This window comes from Camelus ferus, chromosome 23, assembly GCF_009834535.1.
Source record: "Camelus ferus isolate YT-003-E chromosome 23, BCGSAC_Cfer_1.0, whole genome shotgun sequence".
Lineage (NCBI taxonomy): Eukaryota > Metazoa > Chordata > Mammalia > Artiodactyla > Camelidae > Camelus > Camelus ferus.
In genome coordinates, this window is record NC_045718.1 from 17,850,881 (window position 1) to 17,872,197 (window position 21,317).

The 21,317-nt window shown below is 50.2% G+C and overlaps 1 long non-coding RNA gene across 1 annotated transcript; it reads right to left on the reverse strand.

The window, feature by feature from the left end:
• Positions 1-8,498: 8,498 nt before the first annotated feature.
• Positions 8,499-16,895, reverse strand: LOC116659425. Its single transcript, XR_004314815.1, has 3 exons — positions 16,807-16,895; positions 10,677-10,855; positions 8,499-10,006 (listed from the first exon to the last, which is right to left on the reverse strand). It is a non-coding gene; the product is annotated as an uncharacterized LOC116659425 (long non-coding RNA).
• Between the last annotated feature and the right edge of the window lie 4,422 nt (positions 16,896-21,317).

The window sequence follows — 21,317 nt, forward strand, 5'->3', positions numbered from 1 at the left end:
CATTCTCACAGGCCTCGCCCTGTAGTCAGATTCCTCCTTCTCCCCATCTCCTGGGACTCTCCATCTTTCTTCTTTAAGGCTGTCACCATGGTCTTTCCTCCTTCCCAGGACCGCAATTCTCACCACCTCTTAATTTTGGGTGGAAAACATGAGGAAGGAGGAAACACTCTGCGGTGCCTGGCTCCAAGGCTGGCTTTCCCCTTGGCTTTGAGAAATCTTGCACTTAAGCTTTAATTTCCTCGCCCGTTAAATGAAGGGATTGACGAGACGTTTGCGACAGTTCTGGCTCCGGCACAGGCTAAGTGGGGTTCACCCCACCCAGCCCAGCCCTGCGAGGGCTGGTGTGTTCCTCGCAGGCCCTCAGCGGCCAGAGAAGAAAGGCCTCATTCAGGAGGGAAGCCGGCCGGCTGGGGCAATGGCTCCCTGCAAGAGCTCCTTGGCTCCCTCTCCTGCCTGCCTGAACTTTTACTGCTTGCAACCTTGTGACTCTGGATTACCTGACCTTGGAGCCTGCCAGCCCTGCACTGCTGCCGGGACCTCTTCTGACCTGACTGCCCGTAACTGGGACAGCCTCCCCCGCTGACACCGGACCCTGTTCTGTTTCCACAAACTGGGCTGCCCTGCGGCCGTACAAGCAGGATGCGGCAAGCTGGACTCTTGAGTTCTCCCTGGGCCACCACCACGGCCCCTGCTGATGTGCCTGTCTTAGCCCCTGGCCCTGCAGTGGCTTCTGCGGCACCCTTCTGCTAAGCCGGGTTTACAGTCTGCCTGCGCCTGAGCCATTCGCTCCACAAATGTCCACTATGATGTCTCCTCGGGAACAGCACTGCTCTAGGCCAGAGATACAACGTGACGGAGCACAACTGCTTCTCACACCAATACATCCTCCTGCCAGAACAAACCTCCCTGCTCAACAAAGACGTCATCCAACTCACCACTGTCAAATCCTTTCACTCGACAGGTGTTTATTCAGTACTTACGTGCCAGGCACTCTTCCAGGCATTCTAATAAAGCATCAATTTTAGGAACAGCAATTTTTTATGCAGTATACTTGATTACAGAGCATGAGCTTTGCAGTCAAAAAATCCTAGTTATGTGACCTTTAAGTAATTACAAAACGTCTCTGAGCCTCAGTTTCCTTATTTGAAAATGGGGGTAATAATAGTGACTAGCAGATAAGCACATGTACAGAATAAATGAGACTGTTCATTGTGAAAGTTTGGAACAGTCTACAGCACACAGCAAGCACTTGGATATTAACAATTTTTATTTCTACGTGATCTCAAAGGCGCCAGTACCTAAATATGCCAAGAACTTCAAGAGTCCCTGGTTGACCCTACACAACCAACACTACAAGAGCGCCTTTGTAGATGAGCAATGACAGGACGTAGCCCCAACTTCAACACCACTAACAAAGAAAGATTCCCGTGCAAAGTACTACATATAACCCTAATGCTTTCACGTGGGTTAACCTCCACGAGATCACTCAAGATACAGACACCAAAAGTTGTAGAAGGGAGAAGATATGTGCAGTTCATAGCCTCAACAGGATATGAAGAGCTTCCTATAAACCAATATGAGAAAGACCGGCAATCCAACAGGAAAAATAAGCAAGAGACCTGAACAGGCACTTCACAGAAGAGGATACCCAAGTGGTCAGCATCATGAAAAGGCAAGTTCAGACCACAGTACAGTATTACTTCATAGCCACCAGAATGAGTACAATGAAGAAAGAAGACAATACCAAACACTGGCAAGGGCATGGAGCAGCCAGAACTTTCCTGCTTAGCTAGTGGAAGAACGACTGGTCCAACTGCTTCGGCACTGTCTACTACAACTGTGATCCAGCAGCCCCATGGCTGGGTGTGTACCCAACAGAAACACGCACGTACATAAAATATGCATGTTTTACACACACATACCTGTGTGTGTATATGTGCATATCTTCATTCGTCAAAAGACACATTCCAACATATTCAGAGTAGTGCTGTTTGATGGCCAAAATCTGCACACAGCCCAAGTGTCCATCAACCATACGACGGCCCATCAGCTGTGCTCCGTGAGTCAAGAGGAACACTACACAGACACAAGAGCGGGAAACTACAGCGGCGCACGGCGGAGAGGAGTGTGACGGACAACGTGGCGAGTGAAAGAGGTCAAACACAAAAGAGAACATACTGTGTGATACCATTTACATAAAGACGCCAAGCAGGCAAAACCAATCTGTAATTTTAGCAGTCAAAACAGAGGTTACCCTCGGAAGGGCGGTCAGTTACTGGAAAGATGCACAAGGCATGTTCTGGAGTGGGGTCTGGTAACATTCTGTTCTTCTGCTTGACGTGGGTGCTGGTTACAGGCTGTGTGCACTCTGTGCCCAACACATAGGATTTGCTCTGTGTCTGTTTTATGTGTCAGTTAAAAAACTACTTAAAAAATAGCTAATAAGAAAAAAATTAAGAAAAATGAATCTTTATCCAAATGGTTGTTGCCCAACACATAGGATTTGCTCTGTGTGTGTTTTATGTGTCAGTTAAAAAACTACTTAAAAAATAGCTAATAAGAAAAAAATTAAGAAAAATGAATCTTTATCCAAATGGTTGTTGCCCCAACAGATTTCAGTGCCTGTGGTCTCTGCTCACGAAATCTAAAAGATACATACATATTTCTGATCGCTTTCCAATTGCCTTTTAATAAATGGCAGAAACGTTACTCTACAGAACTTCAAAACCATATTAAATAAACACGTTTTCAAAACTCCAAATTAATTTGTCAAGCTGCACGTTCCAGGAGACTGAGTTTGAAAATGTATTTGGGTTTTATGGATGCATGCTGAAATATAAGATAATTTTTATAAGAAGCAAGATTTTTTGATAAGACAGAATGATGGAGGCCGGGTTTGAAGGGAGTGAGGACCAAGATGACTCAGGAGACGACACAGCTCCAAATCAGCAACCCAGGGCTTTCGTGTCCAGTGGCAGCTGCAGCACGGAAGTGGCTCTGGGCTCAGAAGCCAGGAAGTCCCAGCAGAAGCCTCAGGACCCAGAGTAAGGTGGTAGCTAAGTTGGAAGGAGGCTCAGGGACCAAGACCAAAGAACCCAGAAAGCTGGCAGATGATGATAAGCTACCAAGAGGTCATGAGGAGAACGAAGGGCACGCCCTGACCCAGCGCAGGAAACAGTGGTTGGGTGTGGGCAGCCCTGGGTACACAAGGAAGTGACTTCAGCCAATCCTGGACTAAGAGGATGTGACCCTGGGTGTGCTCAGACCTGCGGCTGGGATGAGCAAGCCGGACTCACCCGGAGGCTCCTGCTCTTGAATAAACACACACTCATCCGTTCAGTCCACTCAAATGTTCACCATTGCTGAACAGGACTTTGGAGGCTCTTGGTTTCGACGGCCCTGGTTGCCAGCTCAGACAGCAGAAATCCAGAACCCAATTCCTGAGCCCACAGTCATCTTCCTAGCCCTTTACTTAGGAACAAGGAAAGCAGTGACCCTGAACTCCAAGAAGACGGGTATTTGCCAGGTGACCCATCCCTCAGTGACTTCTGACAACAAAAGGAAACAGAAAACTCAAAATAAAAAGAGTGAAAAATAGGTAACTCCAACAACACTTGTATTTACTCCACTAAGTAGAATTACCTTCCTGTTTGACTTGGGCCCATCTAAAAACACAGTGGTCTCCCTCCCACTCATGGAAATTGAGTGACTGTGTTGGAGGCAGGAGAACAACCCTGAGAAGTCACCTGGGGCAAGGATGTCAGAGGCACTCAGGAGAGAATGTGTACATCTCTCAGGCTGCTGGCCTCACCCTGGCATCTGCCCTTCGCATCTCCTTTGCCATCACTCCCACAGCCTCCTCTTCCCCCACATCACACACGAAGTTCCCCTCCACCTTCCCTATTTGACATCACAACTAAGGCGTCTAGGCAGTGAAGTCACATGGGAAGAACCGTGAAGCTGGTCTTGAAAAGGAAAATGCCAGCGTATTCTAGAATACACCCGCAGCTAACCTCCACACCCCAAGGAGAGAGAGCTGAAGCCCTCACTTTGGGAGACGTCTCATTCCCCTGCTCTGGCCTCGCAGCAGCCCTGTCGACTGCAGGAGACCGGTGCTGGCAGGGCAGAGATCACTGGGCTGCCGAGGTATCTGGCAGCAGGTTGGATGTTTTATCTGGGAAGCAACATCATGTTCTCTGGGGCAATGAGTATGTGTTTCCTGCATTTACGAGAACTTTAGCAAGCAGAACTGGGTTCTGCGAGGCAGAGCAAACACCTCGACAACAGGGAGAGCGAAGGAAAACAGCTCCAGGCTAGACTCTTATCACTCCCCTGTGATGTTCGCACGGAATGGCTTCCCTGCTGTGCTGGGAAAGTTCATCCCTCAGCTCCTGGAACCTCACCAGGAACACAGCTGACCAAGCTACCCAGATGACCACCGAGCATGCAGGTGCTTAAGGAGGGATTCTATGGGAAACTGGACCATAAGAGGTTTAAGCAGCTCCCTAGAAACAACCTCTTAGCACAATTATTATAGGGCACTGCACATGCCGCGGTGGGGGACGGGGGAAGCAGGGGTAAAAGGGCGAAGGCGACGGCTAGATAGCTCCTGGGCTCAAGACATTTCCAACAGAGGAGGGATCTGGATGAAACAACCTCTCCAGGCCATTTTTTCAAGACTGTCCGCCTATCCGAGGGCTTCTTCACCTCAGTGCTATCAGCGTTCTGGACTGGATAATTCTTTTTTGTGAGAAGGGATGCCCTGTACATTGTACAGTACTTAACAGTACCCCCGGACTCTACCCACTAGACATTAATTAATAAGACCCCTTCTTTTCCCCAGTTGTGACAACCAAAAATGTCTCTGGACACTGTCAAATGTCCCCTGGGGGCAAAATTGCCTCGCCTGAGAACATGCCTTGAACTAACAAATCATGTCACATAGACAAGACCCCAGCCCTGACCAAAGTGTAATCATCCACTTTGGAAAGGGCTGAGTAAACGTAACCCGCTCATTATTTCCCAGAGCATTAAGGCAAAAGAGGCTGTGTCAAGCAAGCGACCACTTTCAGATCTGAGAAGGAGGAGGAGGCCCAGGAGGGGTGAATGTTCCATCACCAGCAGATCTCCACTCTTCAGTTCCACAAAGCTCACCTCCTCCCAGATATGGTCCGTGTCACGGCAGAAGACTGAGCCAACCAAAGAAATCCCCAAGCGTCAGGTTCTCAAAGCCCACCCACAGCCACTCCCCATCATCATTCACTCTGGGTGCTGGGTACCAAGTATTTGGCTAAGCTTCTGAGAAGAAGGAACAGAAATCTCCATCCCTCAAAGCCTTGTTCAACTAATCACCTGGCTCTTTCCTTCTCTCCACTCAGCAACTTTGACCAAAAGGTGTCCAAAGATGCCAGATGCCCTATGAAAAATTGACCAAAGTTCAGGTCCTGCGCTCCAGGGCCAGCCTTGCGAATGAAGGAAGGCTGGCAACGCTGGCCAAGAGGCATAGAAGAATTTGCAGGCCAAGGCAAAGGTACTGAAGTGAGAACTCCAGACTCAGGAGGGAAGGACAGATGGAAAACCAACCCGAGGGACGGTGGAGGCGGACCCAAGTCTGACAGGGGCAGAGCCAGGGGACCCCACAGGACAGCAGACAAGCTTCCGGGCTTTAGAAATGGAAAGATCCTATATAACCGCAGACGTGCTCAAGCACAGAGGACGCTGGCTGTGTGGCTGACTATAAATCTAGTCCACTTGGGGCTGGCTTTGGCTCACTACAGGGTGGCCCCCCACCAGCGACAGTTTTGCTAAATTTAGTGCCATTCCCAGCCACCCAAAGGACGCTGCTCTTCGTGTCCATTTCAGGTTCACCCGGGGACAGGAGAGAGGAGCGAGACTTGTCGAGAAGCGATCTGCCCTCATGTGACCCTCTCCCTTCCCCGCTGAAGTCAGGGGCCCAGGGGAGCAGAAGACGTGAGAAACCACAGTCGGAGGTCTCCAGGCTTCTGAAAGCTGTCTCTGCCCCATGGCAGCAGTCGGCGGGAAAAGGGGGCACTGACGCCCAGGGACCAGCCTTCCCTCTGCCCTAAGCTTCTCAGAAGCTTAGCCAAATTCAGGATTCACTCTTGGGGAGCTCCAGATGATGTAGGGCGAGAGGGTCCTGCTCCCTCAGACAAGAAGCTGGAGTTACTCCCCAAGGAATGGAGGGTGACACGGGCCTGGGGGAAGGCCCCTCTGCCTTAGAGATAAAAAGGTATTCAATCAAATACTCACAAGCCTGAGAATGCAGACATTAAGATAGTGTTTTCTAAACCTGGTACACTGAAATCACCTGGGAAACTTCCAAAACTACTCATGCCTGAGTCCCACCCCCAAGAGACTGCGATGTGACTGGTCTGGGAGGTAATGTAACTGGCCCAGGCTTTGGAAATTTTAAAAGATCCCCTGGTGATTCCAATATTCAGACGAGTTCGGGAACCAGTGGGTTAAGAGCAGAGCCTCTGCCTTCAGGCTGCCCCAGGTGGACTCCTGACCCAACCACATCCTTGTTCTGTGACTGTGGGCAAGTTATTCAACCTTTCTGTGCCTCCATTTTATCAACTGTAAAATGCGCACAATAATATGTTAACAGCAGTCTCAGAGGAAGACTTAATGAGACCATCCACATAAAGCACATAGAATGGTGGTATGCAGTAAGTGCTCAATAAAAGCCAGGAGCCATTACTGTTGTTATAATGATAAACAGGGGGAGAAAATAAGAAGGAACCTGAGAACTATGTCTATGTTGTCCGAGGAGTGAGTCTCTAGGACTAAAACTGGGGCTGTTTCAAGAAGTGGGAGGGGAGGAAGAGGTCCCAGCCACCTGCACGTAGGGGAGGACCACTCTCCCCACCTCTGTTCCCGCTACTCCTCCCACCTTCCACATCCTCCCTTCTCCGCATTCCTCCAAATCCCACCCCTCAGGCCCAGCTCTCAGCGCCCCGGGGCTCTCTCCCACAGTACTCCCCCCATACCCGTGACTCTGGAACTTTATAATTGGCTACCACGATCAGCTCCCAGCCAAGTAAGTACATGTCTGTGGGATGAATGAATGCTTTGATAGGCACTGGCTGGGCCTTTTCGAAAAGACAATGAGCAATCTGGGGGCAGCCCCAAGTCCTAGGCTTCTGTGTGTCCCCTAGGGCACCCAGCACCGTGCTGGACACATAGCTCTTGATGGACAGGTGGAAGGGAAATCCATGTGGAGCCAGCAGAGTTGACTGCTTATCAGCAAGGAGCCAGGCTCGGGGCCCAGGAGAAGCAGCACCAGCATCCAAGACCCGTGGAATTCTGGGCCCCCGACTCCACCATCACGAGGACAGACCAGCACCCCACTCCATCCCCAGAAGCACCCATCCACTCCTAGGGCCCATGCTTCTAAGTGCCGACAGCAAAAGGAATGTCATCGGGCAAACAGCTCTGCCTCCCTGGGACCCCTGCTATTCCCAGGCCTCGACGAGGGAGGCCACATGCCCGGTCGCTCCTGCAATGAAGCCACCGACCCCCGTGATTCCCTCAACCCAACAACAGCCAGGCAAAGTGCTGCGCTGTCCACAAGGGAGTCCGGAGCAGCTGGCCACCCAACACGCTGTAAGCCTCTTACAGATTAAAGGTCCTAATTTAAACCTCTATTTGAGGTATAACAAGTGGGTCAGCGCTCTGCAGGCCGGTCAGCACGGCTGGCGGAAGGAGAAGCAACTACCATCCCAGAAAGGCTCCTCTCCTTTGCGGGAAAGATGGAGCCAGAGAACTACGGAGCTGAGTGGTAATTCTGAGGGGGGAACTGGCTCACTCCCACCTACCAGGAACCCCTCAAGCCATCCCAGATGGTGTGACCTCTAACCTCCCTCCCTGTGAACCTGAGAAACAGAGAACCACGGTGGGGCAGAGTAGTAAGTCAGAACGCCCTTCCTCCCCCTGCCCTGACCTTGGTATGGGAGCAGTTAATCAGGCCTGGAAGGGAGAGGAAAGGCCCAGGGCTGGCCCTCTTCCTCCAGGGACTCACACCTGGAGACATGCGAAGGGAGGCGACCTCTGCTCCCATCCCTGGGGAGGTCCGCCTGGCCTCTCTCCCCAGCTCTCCACGGCAGGAAACACTGGGCACAGGGAAGTGGGGACGGGGCGGGCGAGCAGCCGCAGACAAACCTCACATCACGCTGTGAGAGCCTGACTCTGCTGCTCTTTAAAAAAAGCCCTGTCACCACATCTGTCTCCACAGAGATGGCCTCCACGGGAGGGGAAGCGGCTGGAACCCGCTGTCTACACCAAGAGCAAAGAAATCCTTCCAGCACCTGTTTCTCAAACTTTTTGGACCCTAACCCACAGGAAGAAAGAAAGTTTAGGGGAAGAGGTAGCTCAGTGGTAGAATGCTTGCCTAGCATGCACAAGGTCCTGGGTTTAATCCCCAGTACCTCCACTTAAAAAATAAGTAAATAAATAAATCTAGTTACCTTTTCCCCTTATAAAAAAATAAAAAAAGTTTACAAGGTGGCCCAGTACATACACACATGTGTGTAGGTACGTACATGTATATATCTATGTATCTGTGTAGATATAGACACGTCTACACTTATAACTGAAACAGCCTCATGAAATCATACTCATCTTTACTACACACCACACAATCCAATATTTTCTATTATGTTCTTTTTTTTCATGTTGGTCCCAACCCAGTAAATTGATTTCACGATCCATTAAGGTGTCTGGACTTGCAGTCTGAACACCACTCTGGAGAAAATGGGGGGGGGGGGGCTCTTCTTCTTGAAAGAACATTTAAAACTCCGTCACAGACTAACCTCCCCACAAAGCAAAATCCCATGAGTGGAAGACGTCAGCCAAGGGGACGCAGAGCCTGCATCGCCACCACCAAGTCCTTGCCCTGCCATACACATCAGACAACGGCTGCTCTCAAGACCCCAGGGTCTACCCCGTGCAGGAGGGCGAGAGCCAGCCCCTTCCATTCCAGTGGTGCCTTCTGGTGCTCACTAGCAGCTAGCACCGCCTGGCACAGGGCCAATTTTCAATCAATGCTGTTCCCTGGGACAAAACACTGCCTCACTGCCCCTCAAACTCACCCCTCTGTGAATGAACTTACCTACCACACACAAAGGCAGAAATGGCAACACTGTGCTGCCCACAACGGGTTTTCTTAAATCTCCAAAAAGTCTATCTGTATGCCTCCTTTCGCATGTCACGAGTCCTTCCTATAGGACAGGAAGTTTGCTTTTTTAATTTATTTAACAGATACTCTTTATAGGAATTTTTATGACAACACAAACAAAAACCAAGCAATTTTAAAAGAAGCCCAGCCCTTAGCTCAGTCTTTCTGCTTTTCTAAGCAGCCTGTGAAATCTTGCTGCACTCCTCCACCAGGCAGCCCTCCCTGATGAGTCAGGATTGCCAAGGAGTTCTCTGAACCCAATACCTTGGTGATATGAAACTCTAATGACTCCCTTCCATATGCATTGTTCCCGGAAATGCAATACACTGCCTCTCTATGTCTGTAATTACTGCTTGGCTGGGTATCTGAGCAGGAAACCATTATTACAGAAAAAAAAAAAAAATTAGCATAAGCATTTCATATTTTGAATTAGTAAGTTTTAAAAGTTAATTTTTTCTATCTTTCCTCAGGTAAAATTTTTCATCCCCTACTCAATGGAGCAAACACTAGATCTCTCCATGTCAGCGGACAGAGGGCCCCCCTCCCCGGGCAATTCTCCATTGCTTCCCCAGGCTCAAACGGGCCAATACTGTGCCTGCCACTTACCAGTGCCCTTAAAATCCAGAATGCCTACACACTCATCTGAGTCAGTTCCTGAAGACTCCAGCGGGAAAAAAGCATCTTATCCCCGTTTAAAGAGCTCAGTAAGCACTGACGGTTCCCCGGCCTCTGGCAGGGTTTTATAACTTGGGATCTGTGAGTTCGCTGATGGTAGATGTCAAATCACGTGCTGTCGTGATGTATTTTCTCCTAGAGAAAGAGACTATAGTTTCCACCCAATTCCCAAGGAGAAGTGGTACAAAAAGAGGTTGAAAACTGCCAAAATCAAATTCCTAGGAGGCTGGTCAAGGCCCTAAGAGACTGGCCCTAACCTGGCGATACACAGCCCCTCTCCTGGGGCACACATCCCTCGGGGCACGCCGACCACCTCCTCCCAGCGAGACCTCTCTTCCTCCGTCCCTGGGCTTCCACACTGCACCTCCGGGGGAAGCCCCACTCCTTCAATACCCAACTATTATCAAATTTGTATTTACTGATAGGGCTGAAGCTCAGTGTGAGGCTCTGAGGATTCAGCCACGAACAAGATACTCCTTGCTCATTTTCCAAGAGACATCCTCCAAATCCCAACCCCTTCCAGCTAATGTAACACTTTCCTACACTCCATCCACATCCTTCTCATGCTTTGTCTTGTATTTAGCACGGGTGTCTGTCTCCCTCACTAACCGCCAGCTCCCTGAGGACGGAGGCCAGGTCCCATTCACAGCGGCACACTCCCTCTTTCCTGTGCCCACCCACTCCAACCAGAAACATGGAGCCTCTCCCACAGGAGGCCCTGTGCAAACGTGTGTCAAGAACGGATGCTGAGGGGTTGGCTAGTGTTCTAAGTAATGAAGACTGACCCACTGGGGACAAGCCTTACTCATCGATGTCGAGTCCAGGGCACGTGGGAGATGGTCTCTACTGCAGCAGGAAGTACCCAGGGCCTCTGTTCCCCGCAAGAGCTACAGTTCTCAATCCAGCCGTTCATCTTTTAAATGGTACTTCTGGTCACCGCAATTGGAACGACGACTCCAACGGCATGTAGACAGCTGATACACCCTGGAGATCAACAACACGGGTGTGAAGCATATGCACCAGCATCTTCCACGTACAGGTGAGCTGATGAAAGACGGTCACAATGCTTCAGAGACATGGCACCTCTCCCTTTAGGAAGACAGCTGGCTCCTCTCGCTACCTCGGCCATCTCTTCCAGCAATCCCTGCCGTGCTCACCTCCAGGGCAGCACGTGTGCACGGGGCCTCCTGGGCGAAGGGATGAGACCTGCCAAGCACTGGACCACACTGTCACAGACACCTCACGGTGGACTACCTGGAAGAGTGGCTCTACTTAAAACAGAAATTATATACTCCTTTTTAAGCCAGAAACAAGGTTCCAAAATTTGTTGACCTCTTCTACAATGAGTGCCTGTTGGGAGAGTGCTGAGTAATGAATACTTTTTGAACAAATTAAATATTTAACCTGTCTCTTTAAGGTAAAGGCAACATTTTAAAAATGGGAAAGAAAGCCTTTACTTTTTGAAAGAGACTTACGTCACAGAAAGAGCATTTCAAAAACCGGCATTCGGAAATCATTTCCACTGTCACGTGATGATGTTAACCAAATTCGGTGGAAGGACACTATCTCTAAAAGCTTGTATCTATGCAAACACTTAAGACAGAATACCCAGCTAGTTTGTAAATCTCTCAATGAAATGCATGAAATACACTGTTTCAGGGGTCTTGAAACATTTATAAGTTGAACCCATACTAACATCTTTAGAGAGAGGACTCTGAAAGTACCGTGACTTGAACCAGACCCTCAAACTGTCATATTGCAAAATATGACACCCAGATATTCTGAAACAATAACGTATACTCAATTCAATGGCTCTCACTGAAAAAGAATCATTCTCAACAGTACATTTCATTTAATTCCTCAACAACATCTATTCACCTCTCCCACGTGCCAGATACTTTTCCACGCTCTGCAAATACAGCAGGGAACAAACCATACACAAACCCCTGCCCTCACAGAGCTCACACACACTCCAGTGGAGAGCGAGAGCAAATATATGAAGTAACAGAAATTCACAGTGGGCTAAATGGTGGTGGTGCTATGGAGAAAAAGCATCGTGGGGAAGAGATGCAGGAAATGGTAGCAAGTGTGTGCACAGGGGAGGGTGAGGCAATAGGTAGGCAGGACCCAAGCACAGACCCAAAGGAACTGAGAGTCAGCTAGGTGGCTACCTGGGGAAAAGCACCCCCAAGGGAGGGAACAGCGGGTATAGAGGCCCTAAGGCAGGAAACGTCTAGTTTATTTGAGGAACAGCACGGAGGCCAGTGTGGCTGGTGCAAAGTGAAAGAAGAGAATAGCAACAGGAGAGGAGGACACAGAAGCAAAGTGGGGCCAGAATGCACAGACCTGCATTTCCAGCACGGCAGCCACCAGGCACACGAGGCTACTGAGCACACGAAATGCAGCGAGTCCTAACTGCGATGTGCTACGGGCGTGACTTAGTGCGAAACCAGCAATGAAATACACATCAGAAATGAAAACAGCTTGGACATACAGGGTTAAGTAAATTACTAACATCACCTCTTTCCTTTTCCTTTTCAATTTAACTACTAGAAAATGTTAAATTACATACATCGTGCCCATGTGTAACTCGTTATATTTCTACCCGACAGTGTAAGCTGCAGGGTCTGGTGGACCACTCCACGGACCACGGCTTCCACTGAGTGTGGAAAGAAGCCACAGCAGGGCTTGGAGCCCAGGCATGATGTGGCCTACGTCTCACGGGATCCTTCTGGCTACTGTGAGGACTACAGCCCGTAAGGGGCAAAGGAGAGGCAGATGAGAGATGAAGGCAGCTTGGACCAGGGTGACGGCCGTGGGAGCAGTTCTGACTGGTCATACTCTAGATATATTTTGCAGGTAGAGTCAACAATATTTGCTGATGGACTGATTGAAGGACATAAGAAAGAAAAGTGAGGCATGACCATAGGTATTTTGGAAGAGAAACAGGAAGGATGGCACTCTCACAACCAAGATCAGGGAGCAGAAGGGGAATATATTTGTGTGGGAAAATCAATTCAGTTTGGGGCATGTCTATTAGCATTCAAGTTAAAACATTAAGTAGGCAGACAGCTACGTAGAACTACACTTCAGGAGAAAGACTGGGCTTGAGACAAATAACTGGGGTCATCAGTGTGTAATTTTTTTTTTAACTTTTCATTATGGAAAACTTCAAACACAAACAAAACTAGACAGAACAGTATAATAAACCCCCAGGTACCCATTACCCAGCTTCAACCTTTATCAGCTCATGGTCAGTCTTGCTTATCTCCTGGGATTACTCGGAAGCAAATTTAAGACAAAATCCACATAGATGGTATTTAAAGCCATGAGGTGGGAGCAGCTCACAAACAGAAAGAGAGAAGATGGAGAGGAGGTGCCCTAGGCCTTCTAACATTGGGCAGTTGGGGAGATGAGATGCTGAGAAGGGATGGCCAATGAGACAGGTTGGGAAACCAGAAATCCATGCCCCGGAAGCCAAGTGACAAAAGAGCTTCAAGGAAGAGAGCACGACCAGCTGTGCCGAGTCTAGCTGAAGCGACTGTGATGAAGGGCCACAAGATTCAGGAACACGGAGGTCACCGCCGGCCTGGACAAGAGCACCGTCAGTCCGGAGTGGTGGGGACAAGCCTGCCTGGAGGGGACCCGAGAGAGGAAGTGAAGGGAGCAAGACCCGAACGCTCTTGGGGCTGGGGCCAGAGAAACAGGCAGTAGCTGTAAGAGGGGGGTGGTCAAAGGAGACTTTTTGTAAGATGAGAAGAACAGTAGCATCTGGACACGCGAGGACAGGGAAAGGCCGGAGAGAAGTCTGAGTACGTCTCAGGGGCTGAAACTGAGCGCGAAGAAGAGGGGCTGCCCTCAGGCAGGACCCAAGTAGTTTACGCAGGAAGGAGGCAGAGAATACAACACATCTGACCATTTTTAACTTTTCATTTTGTGTTTCATAATGCGTGTAACGTACTGGCACATCGATACTGTACATATAAACACACACACACAGAGAAATCTGCTCAAAAGTTTTAACCAATACCAGTAATCATCAAAATAATTAAAGATGACTTAATTAGAAGAAAATAAAACATATCATCAGACTCTAAATGATGTGGCCCTTAGTGACAATCACAGCATATTCATATAGTCTGTATGACTCTCTTAAGCCCACAAAGAAAGATCTTGGAGAGGTGAAGGAAAACTAGTCTTTGTATCTGAGAATATATTGATTTTTATTAACTAAGGTTTTTTTTTTTAAAGGCTCAGACATTATAATCCAGGAACTGCAATATAGCTGCATTTGAACTGCAAATGGAAAAATACAACAGGAATCGTGGAGCATTCTCAAAATCGAAAGTCATAGCATCCAAACTTAAGTCTGATTATTTATTCACAGACAAATGCAAATGCAAATCCCAGACAGACCATTATTAGCAAACCGGCCTGATCTGTTCCATCAGATTCTGCCTCTGACGCAGCACGGTCACCCCATACCGTCCTGCTCGGCAAAGAACGGCAAGCTGAGAAAACGGGCCTAATTAGGCAGACAGTCTCATCGTTATGAGCAAACGCCTCAAACCTACCAGAAGTCCACAAAGACACGGAAACAGCCGACCTGCTCAAAGAACATGCTGGCACCGTGGCGTGTGCTGAGCCCTTTAATGGTTCCGAGCATCTTCCAGATGTTTTCACTCAGCCTCTCCACAGTCCGCCAGCTGAGCAAGCTCTCCACGCTAACCAGCTGAGCGGCACACGCTCAAGCCCGGAGTGTCAAATGGACACACGCAAACTCAGCTGGTGACGCTGCTAGAATCCCAGGGCATGGCTAGGAAACAGGGACCTGCCACAGAAGCCACACCTGGCTTCTTCATCAGTCCAGGGGACACCACCAATCAACCACATAAAAGGACAGCATGAGGACATGGGTACCAAGCCCTAGGACGTGGCAGATCTGTCAGCATGGAAGTGACTGTCGTGGTGACGCAGCTCGGCCGTGATGAACATGGGGTGGGGGGTGGGCAACAAGCAGACCCACAACAGCTCCCACGTGGCCAGACTGTAAGCTCCAGGAGCCCAGGGCCCAGCCTGCATTTTCACAGCCGTATGCCCAGGGCCTGGTACAGTGCCTGGCAACAGAGCAGGCTCTCCAGAAACACTTACTGAAGGAAGGAGAAAATGACTACTTACAGAAAGCCACAAGACAAGAGGAATGATGAAGAATGCTCCAAAAATCACAACCGGTTCAACAAAACTCAGGAAAGCTGCTGAGGGCGGCTGACTGGCGGGATGGAGGCAGCTACGTAATTCTACACAGCAGAATTGCAATACATGATTCTTTTTTTTCCTTCTTTTTTTTTTTAAATGCAGGTACTGAGGATTGAACCCAGGACCTCGTGCCTGCTAGGCATGCACTCTACCACTGAACTATTACCCTCCTCCTATAATTCTTTTAAGACTGAGCATAATCTTTATGAACAGAGACGTTGAGACCAATCATGAACTGTATGAAACATGTGGATCTTGTTTGGAGCCTGATTCAAACAAAACCAATATTAAAAAAAAAAAAAAATAAGACAAGCCAGGGACACAACTGAACAGATGATCGGTGTTATTAAGAATGACAGTGCCTTTGCAAGGGGTGATATTACTACTGGGGTTATGTTTTAAAACATATTGCTTTTTAGAGATTCATAATGGAGTATTTGTGGATGAAATTATGACATCTGGGATTTGCTGTGAAATAATCCAAGAAGGGAGTGAGGAATAAGGAAGGTGAAAGTACACATGACACGACAGGGGCCATGTGCTGATGACAGGTGGGACCTGGGTGATGGGAACACTGAGGATTCTTACACTCTCTCTACCTTCACAGATGCGTGAAAATGTCCAAGGTAAGAACTTCAGAAAGAAGAGTAACTATAATTTCAAACTGTAGATAATCTCCTTGCATCTGCCCCACTGCGGGGAAACGTGGTTCTCTGGGTCACACCTGGACACGGTCATTTCTGAGGAGACTGCGGGACAGGGCTGAGAGCCCTGCTTTCTCTCTGTCACTGCTGTCATCTTCGCCTGGGACTCACCTGCTTCAGCTGTGCATCCACCCTGGGCCTGGAGATGCCTCTAGGTTCCCTCTCATGCTGGTTTTCACCCCAGTCCCACCTTCCCTGCCACTGGTCGCTTCTTCCTTCTTCCCCAGCCCCCGGCTTTATCCAGAGAGGTGGGGCCGCTAACTCACCTCTCTGTACCAGGTCACTCTCCTGCTTCCTCCTGGTCCTGATGCCAAAGGCGTCCCTCATTCCCACACGGTCAACCCTTCCACCTGCTTTCTCCTTAATGGCACTCGCATTACCAGGGCACCCAGCTAAGTCCACCTCTGCCCCAGATTGTCACACACGCTGCCATGAGCTCCTCTCTCTCCACTCACCTCCTCAGAGCCCTCCTGCACATTTCCAGGACAGATCAAATAAGGATGGGCCAGCCAGGTAAACACGTGTGTGCCCCCTCGTGCCAAGCATGATACCCCACACGCGGGCGATGGCCATGAACATGACTGACACAGATGTGCTGGCCTGAAGCTCACGATCTAGTTAGTGCAGATCGTATTAAAACTGGTTCAACTGCCCATATACCTTCCAGACCACACTGTGAATCCTTTGCTTATCTCTGTATCCTCTGAGCTTCACATAGTGCCCCACAAGGAACAGATCCTTAGTAATTCTGTAGTAGATGAATGTTTCTCCACGTCAGTGCACTTGGCTGAACATTCCTGTAAACCTGTGTAGTGTGGGGTCACCCTACACTCTGCAAAGAAAGGTATTTAGAGAGGATTTTTGGTTAAGACCTTCCTTTTTTTCTTTTTTGATGAGAACAGTCAGAGATCCGGCCTCTGGGGAAAACGTGTGTGTAGGGGAGGTGAGAAATAAGACTGCTAGAGTCAGGCTTACCATTACCGGCTAAAAGCAGCTCTGGTGCGCTCAGCTTCTGTCTTCTTTGCTATTCTGGGTCGTCTGCTCCCTCCTCCCACTGCCAGCCTCCTCCCTTCCAGCTGCAATGGGAATAAACCTCAGTCATCCTCCCCGCCCAGTGCTGCTCCGAGCACGTGGTTTCCTCTTGCCACCAAAGTGTCTCACTTCCTATCTCAGCCATGAGCAGAAGTGACCCAACTGCTCTGTGCTACTGGTGTGTAAAAGCAAGAACGTGAACCCCATCCTGTTCCCAGCCAGGGGTCTCCCCAAGACTCCAGTCTGAGGACCATGTCAAAAAAGGTGGGGACCAGGACACACGGGGACTCTGTGACGTTGGCCACAAGAATACTGAGTGCCGATCCTGGCCCCAAGTCAACGCAGAAACAAACCCCACAAACCCCAAGCTGCAGGCCCTTGTTCTGGCAGAGAGGGAAGGGTGCCAGGCTGAGGCAGATGAGCCAGGCTGGGGTGCGAGCTCTCTCTGCACATGCACCTCCAGGGCCTCAGAACTAAAGGGCACACTGAGCCCGGAAGTGACAAAGCAAAGCTATCAAGGGAAGTGTGTGTAGGACTTGGCAGGACCCGGGAGCCACTCCTTCTCACCAGACACTGGGCTTGGGCTGGTCCATCCTCCTCCGCATAGGCCTGGGAAATGAGAGGGAGGGTAGCTTGTCCCTGATGAGGAATTCAGGCCTCCAGGCTCAAAGTAGTATTGTTGGGGGGAGGGGAGGGTCAGGGGAACAGACCCCCTCCAGGCTTCAGGGAAAGGGATGAAAATGAACGGGGTTTCCCAGATACAGGACTACTATCTTGGGACTGACTCTAAGAATTGACCATCTCAACTGCCACATCAGCCTCTCACAGGATCACAAAGGAAGGCCCAAGGCAGAATTTTCAAGAACCCTAGGGATCCAAAATGACCACAGTAAGCATCCCCAGTGGAGATCCAAACACTTTTCTGGTAGTCTAGGATAGGGGTTAGCAAATTTTTTCTTGAAGGGCAGGACAGTAAAGACTTTAGGCTTGTAGGTTACAAGTTCTCCGTTGCAACTACTCAGCTACACCAGTGCAGCATGAAAGCTGCCACAGACAACACATGGACAGTGGGCATGTCTATGTGCCAATAAAACTTTATTTACAAAAGCAGGCATCCGGTCCATGGGCCGTAGTTGGCCAACTCCTGGTCACTGGCAAAACCTGCTTTTCTAGCAGTTCCTAGCTCCCAAGAGGAACAGGGGCCACCCTCTGCCTGGAGGGCTGGCTCCTCTGGAGACAGAAGCCTGCTTTAGGGACCAGCAGCCCAGATCCCTGCCACTCCCTCCCACAAGGCACCAAAGAAACATGGGCTGGTGATTTCAAAAGCCTGCATCAGAAACCTGGGCAAACGTGGAAAAAGCTTTCGACATCAAATCTGAAGGCTTCAGAGCCGAAAGAAACTAGACCTTGAGACTAGGCACGGAAGCCTAGAAAAAGAAGTGATTTGTCCAAGATCACGTAGCTGGCAAAGGCCTCCTAGCTCTGTCCACTGCTCTTATTCCTCCCGAGTGATGACTGGAAAGGAACCAGAAAAAAAAAGCAGTGCTGGTGGAGGCTAAGGACCTATGGTACATCTTCACAGCACACCTCAGAGCCTGAGTAATTTGTAAGTGAACGGTACAGCAAAGGTCAAGGGGAGAGCTTGGAGAGATGAGTGTATAGGTATCTGTCTTTCCAGGACTTACCCTTCCCGACATAGTTACTAGGGAGAAGAAAACTTAAAACAGAAACCTGAACTTCAAAAAGGGGTGTGGTTTGGTAGAAGACGTGGGTGTTCATTAGCAGAAACTGGTCCAGCAGTCTGGACGGGCCCTGGGATAATAAACAAGTACGAGGCATCCAGCCTCACCCAGTTCTAGGCCGATGCCCCAGGCCCTGGATCTCTCTCTCCACACCTTCTCAGCAACCTCACACCTTCCAGGCTTCATACTACAATTTCCTCCAAATCGCTTCCCAGAACTGACTTTTATTGCAAACTTTATTGGCCTGACCGTAAACATTTCCATCTAGATACCCTACCATCGTCTTGAGGAATATGTCCAAAAGCAAATCAAACATGACTCCCCCCAAAGAAGTTTGAACCCTGATTTTTCTGTCAATCATGAAGGCTCCAAATGTCAGCACTTTCTCTCCGCCAGGTCCTGTCCCCAAGCCAGAGGGGCTCTCTGAACTACCCCTTCCCCCGCATCCCACAGGCTCCACCCTCATCCATCACCTCCAGTCTGGAATACTGCCAGTCTCCTGCCTGAGACCCCAGATTCGAGGTTTGTAGCAACACCAGCTGATCTTCCCCCAAATGCCCATCCTCCTCCCGTCTACCACAATCTCTTCAAGGTCCAGGCCAAGCTCTACTTAACCTGTGTCTTCCTAGCTCCCCAAACCTTACCTAACACGGTAGACACCCAAAAAGTGCTGAATGAATGAATCCTAGCTTTTTCCCGGAGCCACGACCACACCAGAAAACCTCAAGGCCTTCCTATTCCCCACCACCGCCACACCAGACTGCCAGGCTCTGTGGGCCTCCCATCATCACACCCACCCTTCCCACCATCCCAGAAACAAGGGCCATCTAGATGATCAATGCCTGACCCTCCTTGTGTGCCAGCCATTCCCACATCCACAGCTCTGCCCACGCTCTGCTCACCCTGCCCTGTAATGACGTCCACGCCCTTCCCCCTCCATCCAGTCCAACTCCTACGCAACTGCCAATTACAGAGCTCCGGGGGAGACAGGGGATGCAGGAAGAGGGGAGAGGATAACAAATGGGGAAGCGGGGGGCCTGAAAGGGCCACGTTGGGGCCTGTGATCCCTGGAGTCATCACCCTCCCAATAGGCTGTAGGCGATTAGAGAAGGAAGAGGAGGGAGGAGGAGCCAGATTTTTCCACTAAACGAAAGGCATGATTTTCATCACTGCTTCTGTTGCCCTGGTAACCAGGGACAGCCCAGTGGAGAGTACAGTAAAAGAACACCATGTTTATCTTTGCTGTCTGATCCACTTCCCTGTACACCCTTCCCTGACCATCCTCTAGCCCCTGGGCCGGCTCCAAATCTCTTAGAATGCCACCACAACCCCATCCTTCCAGTCACTAATGCTCAAAACCTCAAAGGCAGAGCTAATTTCTCGCTCTCTTTATCCAACCCTATAGACCAGGTATTCCTCCACCACAACATTTTGAGAGTCATCTCACCACACCCACCTGCCATGCCAGGGGACCCCCGAGAACAAAAAGCTGGCCTCAAGGCACAAGAATGGCATCACTCCACCAGATGGTCCACTGGGCAAGGGGGACACGAGAGGGGCAAGAAGATGAGGAAGGATGCCCATCTTCCTCCGCCCCAGACAGCTGGTGTGGACTGGGTCCCTCCTCTCCTATCTCCCCCTCTTACAGCCGGGATCAGGAGAAGGAGCCAGGTTGAGAATGGGGGCGTAAGTCCACCCACAAGCCTCCCCAGATCCTGACTCCCACACGGACACAGTGTCTGCGTGACCTGAGAGCGGAGACAGTGCTCGCCCTGGGAGATTATATAAGCGTTATATAACATGGTGGCACCAATAAGCACACAGACGCAGTTGCCGAGTGCCAGGGACAGGCCGGGAGTGGAACCAAACCCAAGGGGCTGGAGGCACAGCCCTCTAGCCACCAATGCCAAAGCAACACCAGGCCCTGGCTGCCCCAGCCCTGTCTATACCTGCTCCTTCCACCCCGGAGGACACAGAGGGAGACTTGCCTGGCTCTGCATTCTTCTTCCCACGCTGGGCAGCAGGGAGGGGCCGCAGCACCATCACCACCCTGGCCCAAGGCAGCCTCTGTCCACGCAGCCTAAGGCGGCCAGGCTGCCCTTCCCAAAGGGGAGAAGCAACGGGGCCAGGGGCAGGGGAGGGGTGTGTGCCAGCAGCCCCCTCCTCTCTGTCCTTGCACCAGAATGTGTTTGTTTGGGGAACCAGTGCTGCAGCGGCTCCAGGATTGGCTGGGCCAGCCTTTCCTCTGCTCTGTCATTTGCCGTTCCTCTAAAAAACAAAACAAACCGAAAGGGAAAGAAAAAAAAAATTAGGCACATTTGGCAAATGCCGAATCCCAAATTTTGGTCTACGGCTACAAAGCTGGAAGGAGGGGGTCCTCAGGACATTACCCTATTTCCCTGGAGCCCCCACCTCCCACCACATCCTGGCCAACCCACCATCTATGAACTTGGTTTGTAGGCCTGGAGATTCTCCTTCGCTTCCGGACCCTCCCCCCCCAACCACCGTCCTTCTCCCAGCCCCTTCTCTGGAGCTGTCTCTGTTGCTGGAGCGGTTATGATCCAGGGCATGGTCACCCCCAGCCCCCACTCCCAGCCTCTGCAGATGCTCCATGCTTGTGGCTCCCGGATATGCACGCGGGAGCCAGACAGCCGGCCTGGGGCAGTTCAGGGCAGTTCTGGGCCAGGTCTTCATCAAACTCCTCCACTCGCA